The sequence below is a fragment of the Patagioenas fasciata genome, chromosome 10, assembly GCF_037038585.1.
Source record: "Patagioenas fasciata isolate bPatFas1 chromosome 10, bPatFas1.hap1, whole genome shotgun sequence".
In the NCBI taxonomy this organism is placed as follows: Eukaryota; Metazoa; Chordata; class Aves; order Columbiformes; family Columbidae; genus Patagioenas; species Patagioenas fasciata.
Genome location: NC_092529.1, coordinates 12,139,410 through 12,154,611, shown reverse-complemented (window position 1 = coordinate 12,154,611; position 15,202 = coordinate 12,139,410).

Below are 15,202 nucleotides of genomic sequence, written 5' to 3'. Positions count from 1 at the left end.
TCCCAAAAAAGTATCCTGTATTAACATGAAAACATCAAGACATGGAAAGCTTTACTCCCCTTGGAGATGGTTGTCATAAGCTTCTTAGACATGCTGGTGTCTGGCATGTGTTTTTCTGCCCAGAAACCACACACAGGTGAGGTGCTTAAGGTGCACGTAGCACTGATGTTGCCACAAGACCCCTTCCACAGTAAACGTTCCCCACTCAGTCACACGGTTGGAGGGACTCCCAGGTGTGAAGTATTTCATTAACTGTGAAATGTGTTCTATCAACAGTAATCCCAATGGTATGGTTGATGCTGGAATCAAATCTACCTCAAAGCTCTGTAAGAACTGCACAGATTTTGACAACTATGATGAAATGATAACTCTTCTGATTGTCAGAATTATTGATCACCCCCAAAGAGAAACTTGAATTACCACATGTATCCTGCCCTACCATGCAGACACACTTTGGTTTCATCACATCTCCAGAAAGTGGCAATAGCAAGATTTTGTAATTCCAAACAAAAGGGAAGAGTGGACAGATAACCTGGAGGTGCCTTTGCCCATCTCTGTAGCCAGCATAAGGATGCTGCAAGCCCTGACAGCATGGATGCTGAGGGAAAAAAAAAAAAAGAAAAATCAGCACAGAAGAGTCTCCAGAGCTGTCCTGGTGCTGTGGAGAACACTAAAGAGCATTGTGGATGTGGCCACGATGACTGTGGGTAAGAGGTGGTTGAGAACCCACACCCAGGAGAAACAGGCTTCAGGGCTTACCCGGCAGCTGATCTCCAAGCTATCAGTCATTGTCATCACAGTGTAAAACAGGAATGACTGTCTGTAGCCAAAGGTGAAACAAATGTAGAAAGTGCTAGCACATGTCTAATTCAAAAGAAAGGTCTGGATCAGAGTTCTGTAACTAATGTATAAAGAATTAAACAAATGGAAAAAAAAAAAAAAGGAAGACAGCAGGGTTTTGGAATTTCTCTTTCCATTGGACACCCATTTCTACTTTGATACTGGGACAGGAATTCCTCAAAGTTAGATCAACATAAAAAGAAAAACTTTATCAGCATGTGTTTCTAAATTCTATGGTGAATGGAGGAAAGGTCAGCTGCTACTCAAGGTTTCGGACCTGGAAGGTAAGGTTCATTTAGATAGACCCATTTTCTATAATTTATTGTTGAGCTGTATTTCAAGAGATGCTTTTGAGCATTCACACATTCCCTCTGCTTTCACATATTTGTTTTACAAAGACACACAGCATGTCTTTCCTGTGTAGTGTGGAGACACCCAATGGAAAAAACAATGTAGTACAGGAATTAAATAACACTACAGTAACTCAAAATCATCTATATATCTGATTTTTGTTGTGATTTCCAATAATTTGACTGTTGCCTCTTAGCTATCAGCTGAGAGAAGTCCTCATTTAAAAATCTTCACAATCAATACCTGAAATAAACAATATATCTTAATCTTCTCAATAGCAATTTCTTCAAGATTTCCTTTTTGCTGTTATTTGGAAGGAATAGAAGACGATCTAAAACTGCAGAAGAATTAAACCTCATACTTTTTCATTTTAATCAATCATAAAAATCTCCAAGAAATGTTTTATATTTTGAATAAAGCTTTCATTTTTCATTCTATTATCTGATGTGATTTTATCTTAGTATCCTTAAAATGTACTGTAATGCAGAAACAGGGGAAACAGTTTAACAGAAAACGCATGCTACACTTGGGTGATGCAGAAAGAAGGGCAACTCACTAGCTGCTCTTCTGTGTAGAAAACAAAACAAATATTTTGCTTAAACTAAGCATTCCTTCATTGTATGTCTTCTGACTAATGAGAGCCTCACGAATTGTAGCAGATGTAGCAGAAGTAAAGACTTAGTTTCACATCTCCCTCATACTTTTTAAAATTATTTTTTTAATTGGACAACCATCACTCAGATAAGTGGTAGAGGCCGAATTCTTCTTGCATGACATTATCTCCTACATTCTTCATCTGACCAGGGCATCAGATGAAAAATAAGGAAGTAATTACAGGTTCACAATTCAGTGGGCAAGCCAACACCAACCCAATGTCCTAGCAACACATGTTTTTCGTAAGATATTACACATTAGTTGGATTAATGGATCAAAATTTTCTCCCTCTTCTGATGTCAGAGAGGCAGGAGTGTTTGGAGCAGATGCCAGCTCTGTGTGCTTTATTCCAGCTGAGAGTTTTCCATCAACAGAACAATTCTCTACTGATTAATTACAGTGAGCATCTGGCTCCTTTATATCACCTGAACAGTAAAACATGTCAGATCAGTGTGGAGATATCTGTCCGTTCATGTAGCAGTTAGTGAAACCAATACTACAGGATATAGCAGTTAATTATTATATACTATCTGTGTAATTCTGTGAACAAATTAATGGTACGAGTCACAGCATTACATGCCACTAGAAATGATTGATAGAAAGGAGTAGCATATTAACATTAAAACGAGAAAACAATAGATCTTCTCATTTTACTTGATATTTTCTGATAACTTCGGATATTTAAGTATCTTAACTTTCTTTGACTGGTTTACTTTAAAAGGAACAAGATGGACACGAGAACACTTTTAATAAAGTTTTTTTTTTTTTCCCAAAATGGATTTGTTAAAAAAAAACCATACAGGTTTCGTCAAAATGAGTATTTTCTAAAGCCACTGGGAATAATCCAGTGTAAACCTTCAGGTGACATTTTTGGAGAACCATCTAGAATACTTCAGAGAGAGGGGAACTTCTTCTGCATAGCAATAGCCAATTTAGTGATGATTGTGTAAAATTATATTTGGTTTTCCTCTTCATATTACCTGGCACTTTTTGCAAATTTGTTACTGCAGTACTAAAAGATCCTTCTCAAACTCTCAGCAGTCAAGTTTTCACTGTTTAAAATAATTGAAGAAACAATCTGTTGTTGATACATTTTATTTACCCTTTTTATTAATAAATTATGCATGTATAGAATTATAAAGAGCACCACAGGTCCTATGGATAGATCCTTGCGGGACTTCATTAGTAACTTCATCACAAACATGCACAATTTATTTCTTATGTCTCTTTTTAAAAAAATGGTATCTCAAATAGCCTTCTAACGATTGTTGAACAGCTGCAATGGTCCTTTTTCAATGATCCTCTAAGCGTATGTACATTTGGAAAAAGCAGATCTAAATGTTAGTGCATATGGTTTTCTCTTTGACAACTTGATGGGGAAAACACAAAGGTAACAGGAGTTTTTAACCACAAGTCCATTAAATATAGGTCTTATCTCTTTCAATAAGCACAGGTAATCACATATTCAGTAAACTTTTTAAATGGCTATTCAAAATAAATCATTTTAAGGGAGATATGCAAAATCTCACTCTATATGACTAAAATTCAACAGATTACACTAGCACTGCAGCTTTACAGCTGGATCTCTAGACACTCATTACATTTTGTGAGCTGTTTGTACTGTAGCTTTTGATATTCTTAAAGGATTGACAGCATCCATTTGCTTTCAAATAGGGTCGTTTTCAATTTAGCAGCATTCAGCAACCTGCAAGTCTGAGTCTGCATGGCACTCTTAAGAATATCACTTTCAGACGATGGATGTTTTCCAGGTGGTTTTGCAGAGAACCATGAAATGCAGCTGCTACAAAACCTTTGATGAGACATAAGTAGAACAACATCAAAAGTGTGCTTCTTTTTGAGCAAATACATGAAAGCACAAAACTAGCTGACAGTATCACATCATGGAATTCATTTTAACCTGCAGATACAACCAAGAGGAAAGATGATTTCTACAGCCATTGCTTGGAGCATGGTCTATACAGTATAAAAACACAGAAATAGATTTTTAACTCCATCATTATATAATCAGACACAAAGCAAGAATTTAGCTTTCGAATAGAAATATACACATACACACAAACATGCACACATATGTCTGTATGGTATCATAAATCATGACACAGACTTCTCTGAAATTTCATTTTACTGCAAAGAGCAAGGTGCATAAACAAAAAGGCCCAGCAGCTGGTCAGGACAGAAATGCCCAGTGAGCCCAAGGCAAGCCCAGGATACTTAACACTCATTTATCTAGTTTGTTAACAAGCAGCCCAGCCTAAGTGTTCTATCAAACATTTATTAAACAAAACACTGGCTCCTATATAAAAGGTAATTTCTCTCAGCACAAATAATTAATTCTGACTTTATTATATGCTTAAGTTACTAGCTTATATTTCTTTATATCATCTATAATTTTGTTCAGAAGATGGAAAGCCTAGATGACAAAGTCACCTTTCTGAATTGCCTGTGCACATTTGCACCCATTAGACTTATCTTAATTATGTACAGAAATGGACCAGATAAGATTACCGGTAATTAAAAATAATTTTTTAAAAGTCTGTTCCTGAAGAAAGCAGAGTATATAAATTATCATTGGAGGTATACTATTGAGAACATTCAACTCACAGACAAGATTCTGTGGACGAACACATATTTAAAAATTAATCCCTTGACTCAGTAAACTTGTCAGTGAATATTTCACCAAATTGAATGCATTGGGTTTTATTTTGATCAGCATTTGAGACCATTCTGATAAATGAGAGGAATCTGAAACACTACTTACCTGAATTCTTACAAAAGTTCACCCCTAATTAGAGAAAAACAAAAGGATGTCACGTGGTTTATCGCAAGGAGAAAATTGTTGCTATTGCAGCTGCAAGTGTATGTTCCGTGCCAGACCAGTAAGTAAAATATTTTCACTAATTAAACTACAATAAGAAGTGCATTTTGTTTCTACAGTTAAGGATGTCAGCATTTCCACCAAAACCCTTTGTAGTGTCGTATGTAACCCAAGCACAAAACATGGTCAAAGTTGGCAACAAGTACATATTGGTTACAGAGAATTCTTTGCATTTTCTAAACATTTCTTTAAAGTGTATTTCTCTGGTTAAAGACAGAAGTAAGAGGCATGATGGAAAGCTTTGCCACTGTCTTCAGCAGATGTAAGTTGGATTCATTGTAATTAGGTGCTTAGCGTATCTGCTGCTACAAGAACTGGCCTTGCCTCTACCATACAGTCTGCTCACAAGCACACTCTATACCAACTTAAATGGAGCTTTAACTTTCACGGACTGATCATGCAAACTGTTTTTTCCCCACTGGAATACAAAGAGACACTTGAAACAAAAAATATGAGCAGCTCATGCAAATATCTTCTGTCATATTTATACTGGCAAATTTTATACTAGCAGAAGATTTATATGCCAATGTTTGGAAAAATACCACTAGTATCCTTTTGGCCTCCACAAGAGAAAAAGAACATTCTGCGATTTGCTTCTTACCTTGAGAAGGGCACTTACACACCTGATCTACAAAGACTTTTCTTTTGCTTGTTGTCTTGAAACAAACCTGTTCCTGTAGGAAGGACTAAAGCTATCAAGCTGATAATATGAAATTATGATCAGGAAATCGTGGTTTGTTTGTTTTGGTTTTTTTTTTTTTTTTAATTAAAGTGTGCTTTAACTGCATATTTAGTCACTTTTCCAGTATCTGGATATTTGTTCACTTTCACACACAACGTATTAATATTTGCTCTTCAGCACCAATGCTGTTCTAAGTACTGTATTCTATTTGGGTCCACTAAACCACCTCAGTATTTGCAGTGAAAAAAAAAAATCTATTTTATTTGTCTAAGAAAACAAAATTTCATTTCAGTGCCATTTGCAGCCATATTAATTGTTAAACATTGTTAAGTATAAAGACATTTCAGATCTGTTATCTTGAAATCATCTCTTCCAATAAAAACAGAAATTTGGAGTTGAGGAGTCACTTACTAAATCGCAAAGTCTTGACTGAGTTTCAGTAGCTCCCTCCCCTCCATTGTCACCATCCTCAGGTAGTTACACTTCCCAGCAACATCCTTGCCAACACACAGTGGTCTCAGAGCCACTCATAAGTTTCTCTTTCTGGTCAAACTAATTTCATTTCAGCTTTTTTTTCTTTCGTGGTTTGTACAGAACAGCCATAAAAGCAAAAGGGTCCTCGCCCTCAGCTTGCCATGCATATTCCTTGACTGTCATCTATATGGCTTTACTCCTTGTTATCCTAGTGCCCTATCTGGAATTTCTAAAACACGTTTTGGGTTTGAGCTTGCTTTTTTTTGGTCTTATTTTTTAAGAACCTCCTTCATAATGATACTTCAGTCCACAAGACATGTAACTAATTATTCATATGGTTTAATCAAGTCTTGTATCTGTGACAACTTTTTCTATCTGATTAACTTTTTCAACCTGGTCCCACTCACACACATGCAAGGAAATTTGTCTAACATAATAGGAGTTCCACCTGCATATCTGCTATTATAACTGTCACAAGGCATGAGTGAATTTTTGTGCATTTCACACAAACTTTTTTGCAAGTTGAAAAATTAGTCTCCCATTTATGGTGCTAAGTAACAACAAAAGGCAGTGAAGAGGATGTAACCTTCACACAAAAGCTGCACAGTAGCATAGAAGCACAACAATGTATTTCAGAATGCGATCCAGAAGGATGGCTTTAATATTTTTATTTTATCTTTGTCCATTATCAGAAAAATGTCTATTGTCAGTATGTTGAACCTTGATGCAGAAAATTATATAGAAAGCACTTCTTGATGAGCACAGAAGGAATTTCTTCCTTGTTGCTTTAGGATATTTACACTTTCAAGGATGCCCTGATTGGAAGCAGCACTTGAAATATATCAGCAATATTTCTTTGACATCTGTCACACACATTTCAGCACAGTCCTTTCCAACAACACATTCTCATGAATCATCTACTTAAAATCTACCTCATATGCCAAAGAGATGGTGATAATGGAAACCTGACAGTTTTTTGGATTTGTTACACTGATGAAACCAGGCAATGTGCTAAGACAAGTCCAAGCACCTATAGAGAAGGAGATGGAATGATACAGTTGAATTCCATCTGTGCTATCATTATTTGGCTTTTCCACATATTAAACTAAATTATTCACATTACTTCCATTCCACACCAGGTTAGCAACTCAGCTACCACTGACCACCTTAAAACCGGCAGAACGTCAGCTCTGATCCGGCAGCCTACACTTGCTGGTAGAACTGCAGCAGGTCCAGCAGTCACAGAAACAGAAACAAAAATATTTAGAACCGAGAAGATACTAACATATTTACAATCAGTTTGGAGGATATCGCCAACTCCGCTTTATCTTCTAAGTGCTGAAGCACCCATAAAACATTTGAAAAAGGTTTTGTTAGTAAACCATTTAAAATTTTCTAGTGAAAGTCCCTAAAATATTTGAAGAACTTCACGTAAGAATCTCGTCATTAAACCAACCAGCCGACTCAGTACCCCACTTCCAACAGATAGCAAGAGTGGATGTAAAGGGGAAAAAATGATAAATAACCTGGAATGATAAATTCCAAAAGCATACTCTCCCAACGCCCACCAGTTCACAGCTCAGACTTCTTGACCCAGACATGAAAACTTTGTGCTTCCCCTTGCCTCATGAATTTTTCTTTCACCAATTTGCATAGCCACTTTTTGAATTCACATAAAATCTGCAACATGATAGAAGGGTTCCACAACCTAATTGTACGGTGAGAACTACATACTTTTTTTTGTAAACCTGCCATTGCAGCTCTTCTGTGCCAAAAAGAATGAAAGTGACTGGGGTTACTTCTGCAGTGCATGATATAATGGAACCAGTACAGCATGTACTACACACAAATTATCAATTGGTAATTTGGAGATGATCCCTGCAATGAAAACCTGTTGTACGGAATCTGCCAGGATACAGTTAGATAAATGATGCCACGAGCAATCTGCACATTTACGGAATAACTGGATCACTATCCTTGAGATTATGAAATGAACCTGTCAAACCAGTGAACGCATATGCATTAACCACAGACTAAAATAGAGATGTGCAAGCTGCAAATTTTTTTAGCAAAAAGACTGATGAGGAGGAGGATAGTGTGAAAGGTCATTTCAGTGAAGGAAGAGAATATTCACGTTCAAAATGTGTATCTTATAAGTGCCTCATATTACATCTAAAATGCTTTCATGAAAGAGCATTGTTACAACAGGCCTCTTCAAACAGCACTAAGAGCTGATATTTTACCTTATCTAAAATTCTTTAATTTTTCCGTAAATGTTATTTTACAATTTAGCCCACAAGTAGCAGGGTCTTTTGTAGTTGCACTCCTGAAGTTCAGTATTACTTACATGAACATGCTTTGCCTTTTAACAGCTGTTATTGGGTTTTGTTTGCTCAGGTCTTTTAACAGTTATTATTGCTTCTGTCATTGAGTTTGTAAAGATTCAGTGAGAACATGACAATCAAATTCTGAAATCCCAAGATGCAAACTGAAGTCCATTATCTGTAATGATACCCACTGGAAGCGCATGCTAGACAAGCCATGCCATGGGAGGAGTTTCCATTACTGCACGAAAAAGACCTATTTCTTAAATGTAAAAGCTATCACAAACTATCACAAGTTATACGTGATTTTTTTCATGCTGTGCCGCTCTTGTTAATTTGCTGGAAACCTATTGCAGAGACTGTATTGGCTTTATTGTTTTTTATGCCTAAAACTACCTGATGAATCTGCTTTGCAAAGGAGATTAACTTGCTGGAAAAGGTCAAATATGGATTATCCATGAGGGCCTGAGAAGTCTCTGTTTTTCAGACTTCTTTTTCCCCAAGTCTTCCACAGAAAGCAACAGCACGTACAGAAGTGTGACCTGGAAAAGACCTTGTGGTTTTCACATGAGAATAAATACTACAATTAAAGAAAGAGGTAGAAAGGTAGTTATCTTCTGTAGCCAGAATCACCATGATTTTGTACGCATGATGACAGCTACTGGTAATTATCTGTTAGTTATCTATACATATATGCTGATATTTATACTGTTTTCCAATGCAATTTATTGAATGTAGATTTTACATGACATGGTCACTAAGCTCCAATCATTCCAATATATTTAGAACCAAAGTCAAAATGCAGTTAGTTTAATGTGCTGGCATTGGCTGTGAAGTAGGTAAATTCCCTAAGAGATGGTATTCGCAACAAAGAGGAAATGCACACAGTGTAGTTTTTATATCTTTTTGTTCACTTTTATGATACAGTTATTTTATTTTACTTGTTGTTAATTTGAAACATTATGACCATTTTACTACTCCACCTTCATTTAAATACAGCTGCGTCAAGTCATTATTTCTAAGAAGCCAATAAAAGAAGTTTATAGAAACAAGAATCAAAGCACTATCTGTCACTTAATTTATAAAACCTAGGTTTTCCTTTAGTGTCATATTTTAATTGGATAATCTGTAATTTATTTATTTTTATCTAAAGAGTAAATATATAATAAAACGGCTACGTATAAAAGATGAATACATTGATCAATGAGAACAGTTTCTTTGACCTATGATGCTGACAATAGAGGCTCTTAAAGTTGGTGCAGTGAGTGAAACTAGTGCACCAGCAATGAATTAACATAAGGATATCAGCCAAGAGATGCCCACAAATTTTTTTGCTATGCCACACTGACCTGAATATTATTAAATAACAGTGGTTGTCTGGAAATAACATTAACTGTTCTTCCAAACATCTAGGTTAACAACAGAGCTCCCTAGATTCTGTGTTATAAATACTGAATGCAACACTAATAAGAATAATTGTTTAAAAGGCTTCACCTAGAAAACATAATTGATGCAATTTTTTTGTATGCTCATCTCATTACAATAATATCTTTAAATCTTGAAATGCACATTTTTTTCAGTTTGCATGATTTCCAGCTGAAAGTTTTGAAAAACTTATCCTAGAAATCATTTTTCACTATTCTTGGACCCAAAGTTTCTTATCCTCAGATAGCTGTGGTCTTTGAGGAACAAATGAGTTCCTATCTGAATAAATAAATATACATAAAATTAGGATAATTTTTACCCAAACTTACAGAAAATAACATCTAAGGGTCCTGGCATCACTGCATAATGCTTCTTAACTCACTGAATTTGTTTAATGTGTCACAGATCCCTTGGAATGAAATCAAAGCAGGTTGCTACCACTTCATCATAAAATCATTCCTCTCTTTCTATCCATAAATGAAGCTCATGGTACCTTCACACAAATCTGTCTTCCTCTTCTTCTCTCAGGTGAGGATTTCGTGGGTCCCTTATTTTGACAAGTATCTTATTTCCCACCTGCCCTCTACATTACTCATGACAGGCACATGCCATAAAAAAAAATAAATAATCATTTCAGGGTCCAGTTAGTTTTCACAGAAAAAGTAAGTTATCTGGGGAACTGCAAGGCACTTCTAACTCCTTTCAGGTGATTGCTGCAGGAGAAAGCCTTTCTTTCCTTAAAAAACTGTTTCAGAAATATTAAAATACTAATTGTCTGAAATAACCAGTTTTCTACACACCTGAGTCAGTTTTAAAAAATAAGGTTTGTTTTTGACAGTCACCAATGTTGGTTGCTAAGCCTCAGCCTGTTAACAAAACCAGGGCAACACTACAGTGAAATGGGCCAAACATCTGCAGATCTCATTAAGTTGTGCAGGACCAATAGATACCTAGAATTTCTGATAAACAAGTGCATGTTTTCCCAAGTACCTGGAAAAGGGAATCTCCAAAAAACATTCACTATGTTTTATCATTTTAAATACAGAAAATTTCATTTGTATTTGAGAAAGATGCAAAAGACAAAAGAGCAGATATACTTTCTCTGTCCAAAAATATATTTTATGGAAGATTTCACCCAGCAGACGTCAAATCTTCTCACTAAGAAGTGGACTAGCTCCTTCAAATGAAATTTTCTTAAGCACTATATATTCTTGATCCCAATTTTGTAAAAGTTTGGAAATGTCCAAGAAGTAACAAATTCTCCTCCCTCCCACCAAAACCACAAAACACTAAGAGAATCTATTGGGGAGCAATTTCTAGAACTACATAGCTACTGGAACAAACAAACAGCTGATGGATTGCACACTTTAAAATCACTAACTAATGAAGGTCATCACAAAATTAAAAACTGAAGCTAAGCTGTACATTAGAAACTAACTGTTGCCAAGACTATAGATCAGACTGTGCAATATGGAATCTGTGAAATCCATCTGGCTAGAGCACAAGAAAGACTCCATCTTCTTTGGTACTTATCAAGTCAAATGATTCTACAGAACTGCAAAAGTTCTCTCAGCTTATTTCAAGATACAAAGCATTACAGATGTGCTTTCAAAGGCCATCTAGACAAAACCTCAACAATTTTAGAACAGAAGGGCTATTAGAGGTAATTCAGTTTATGGTTCACTGAAAGTGAAAAAGCTGATCTCTATCCAGAGCTACAACCATTTATCCAGAATGTATTTTAAGGAATGATGCAGTTATGAAAAAAGTTAATTAACACAACATGTCTCCTGCTCTACACCAGAGAGACAGAATCCACTATATTCTTCACCAGCTCTATAGGAACAGTTTTGTATACATCTCATTCTGACCCTCCAGGTCAAATTGCCAAACATAGAGAATTTCTTTGAAAACTAGGAAAACTTTGAAAAAACAAAAAAGAGGTTGAAAGGAAGCATAATTATTGACACGTAGATTTTCATGTAGACTAGTACATTAAAATATAACACTGCCTGTTTCAGAAAGAGATCCAATTGCTTTATGAGCTTCATAGAAGATTACACATTTTTAAAAATAATATCACAATCACTTTACACTTTGATAAGAGCCCCTCTCATTGACTTTAAAGTGGCACAGACATCACTTATTGAAGTATTCAGTAAAGCTACATTAACTGCGATGACTGTTCCTATGTATATGAGCCCTGAGACATCGACAGACTTTTCTACACAGGGCACAGTGCGCTATAAGCTGGGGACTTCACAGTGCACTTGCCAGCCCGCCCTAACTCCCTTTTTGGGCACTCTTTTACCATTCACTAAGCTGATTTCTGTAAGAGCATCTATGAGGATTTAAAGGAAAGTCAGCAGACTATAACTTCCCACCCAACATTTTTTTCTGTTATCTCCGCCTGAAAATCATTCCTGGCACATCTGACCAATCCCCCAAAGATCAAATTATAAAGTATGTATTTATTTTAGCCGTTTTTCTTATTCTTGTTTCTTCTGAACTACCTTGCCTCATATCCTTTATAGAACCTATGAATAGCTCTATATTATTTTTTTTTACTCTAGGTAACCTTGAAGGTAACCTAACAGGGCATCCATCAAGATAAAAACCACACACAACTGGCTAAACATCAATAGGTTTGCAAATTATGGATCTAGAGATGCTCCCATTTCAGTGGGAGTTTCAAGTTGCTACGGGATATAGGGCTGAATTTTTCTCCTGTATTTGTCGAATAGAAGCCTTAATACACAGACAGTTTGAATCATATCTTGAGAACGAGAGCAGCATTAATATATTCTTGATCTAACACTAAGCATTAGTATCTTCCCTAAATAAGGTAAATGCAGTAGGGAGAACATGATGACAGTGTTAAAGTTAATGACCCGCTGCAATAGTATTTAAAACAGATTTGGCGCTAGCTTAATCACATTAATTGCTACATTGGAAAAACTGAAGAACAATGAATACATTGTCCCTGAAAGTCCTGAAGCAGCATCTTAGTCAGTTATCTTAAGGATGCAGTGACATTGATGATCTTCAGATAACTGGAACTTTGAGTGCACTTTGTTTGTCCTGCTACATCAGCTAATTATGAATTATTAATCTAAGCAGTCCTCAAATTATTTTTTTTCATGATCTGTGAAGTACCTTTAACAAGGTAATCTGTCCCTTTCCTTAATCACAGCAAAACTGGTCAAAGAATATTACTGATTTGGGGATAAAACAGTAAGAACAGGCAAGAGAGAGAGATGTCAACTAGCACTAATCCCTAAGATGATTTGTACTCAGTTGAAAATATATATACTCTTCCCTTTTTTAAAAAATTTCATCATGAAAGAACTAGGTTTTCAAGAAAGCACCAGCAGCCATTCCCCCAAAAGTAATCACATATACCTCAGTTCTGCCATGGTCAAGACAGTTTGGGAAGTTTACAGAGTCTTTTTTAAAACGTGAAACTGCAAGATGACTCTGAGTAAGCCTATCACTTAGTACCATGGCAGTCCCATGCTACCCACAGCCTTCTGAAAAGCCTGTGGTGATTTAGGTTGGTTTGGTTTGGATTGGTCAGTTGGTTAGTTTGGGTTTTGTTGTTTTTTTGTTTGGTTGGAGTTTGTTTGTTTTTCCTAGTGTCTCAGGCTAAGCATATCAATAAATTCATTGACCCCCCAAGAATATCTAGCTGTCCTGGGAGCTCAAGCAATGCATGAAAGTTCCCAGAATTCCTCCAGAGGAATGAGTAGAATGAGTACAAAGAATGAGCAGAGAACTATAAATACCACTGTTTCATTAACTTCTGTGCAATCACAGCAACGGAAAGACACAGTAGCACTGAACTAAGTCAGAATGCTATAAATCAAAAACACATCGTGGCTGATGGCACTTGGATCTGATTTAGATAACAATAATATAATCAAGATAAGTAAAACAGGATATGTGCGCTAGGAGAGTATGGATCAGACTTCACATAACCTGATTGCTGTCACAGCCATCAGATATTTAAAACAGAATCCTTGACAAAACAAAAAGAGGAAATAATTGGAATAGTAATTTCCACAATACAACAAAATGTTCTTTCATTTAAGAGGGTCTAAGGACACATACTGACTAATGAAATAGATAATATAATTGATCAGACACCTTTGTAGAATGAAGACACTCATGTATTTTTAATTAGATAAAAGTTTGCACGGAAAAATAAAACAAAAACCTTATTTCCTTTTTTTTTTTAATCAGTAGATTTGCTCCATTCAATGGAACTAACAGACATTAAAAAGTAGAAAAATCTGTATTTGTTCATATCTCAGAGCACATAATTTTTCATAAAAATTTCTGAGAAAAAAAATCAATATAGTTATGCTTCATGTCAAGTTCCTAAGCTCTAGCTCATTTTTCCTCTTTCTTCATAAAATCAGTGTATAGGACTACCTACACATTTTTTGAGCAACAAAGATGGGAAGTCTTTCAAGTACATCCAAGGTCATTGAACTGAAGTGGGCAACAAGTCTTCCAGATTTTTTTCTGCTTACACTATCATATCATGTTTTCTTTTTGCAAGCATTCTCTCTGAAGAGAAAGAAACTGCTGTCAGCATCTGCAGTATTTTCTGCTAAGTCATTCCACCACCTTGCAAAGACATTTGAAAACATAAAAGTGATTTACAACAACATTTTGCAACAAAATGCTGCACTAGTTATATGAGAGATGAGCACAATATACAAATATGCAAAGAGCAGGAAAGCTCCTACAGCAATCTATAGGCATATCTATTAGCAACAATCTATAGGGGTTTCGCAGAGTCACAGCAGGCCCAGGAGCTTGGAGACCCTTACAATTTCAAATAGTAATCTGTCTTGATGAAGCAGCGGTCAAGCTTAGAGCTCTGTAAATACCCTATCTGAAGAATTATGAATTAGAAAAACTAAACTGACTTCAGAATACAGATTGGGAAAACTGTCTCTATATAATGCACATAGTAACCTCTTCAGCCAAGAGAGAAATGTTTTTGCCTTGTACTAGCCAGTGGAAGCCACAACATAGCCTTATACAAACAAATTCAATTACTGATGGAGGCTCAAAGAGCCACAAAGACATTTACTTCAAAGGGTGGGTCTGCAGACTTCATAGGAATAACTGAAGATGACCTGACTTTTCAGCACCATCCATACCAACAAGAAGACTTAAGTAGCTGCAGCACATACATAAAAACCACTCACACAGAAAACACTTTTCTTCTCCCTTGTTTATATATATATATATAAATATATAATATATATATATATATATATAAAAATACCTTCTCTCGTTTCTGCTTATCCCAACTATTTAGTACTTGCCAGGGGCTATACACAGATGCCATAAAATACTGAAGGAATCAACTGCTGAGTGAGGACAAGTGCATAATTTTCAGGGTACCTATTACTACTATTGCAAAGGAGATCCACACTTCACAGTCAGGGGACAGAAGCTTCAGGAAGGTCAGAAAGAGGAAAGGGAAAAGAAAGAAAGGGGGGGGGGGGGGTGGAACTCAAACCAGAACAAACAAACAAA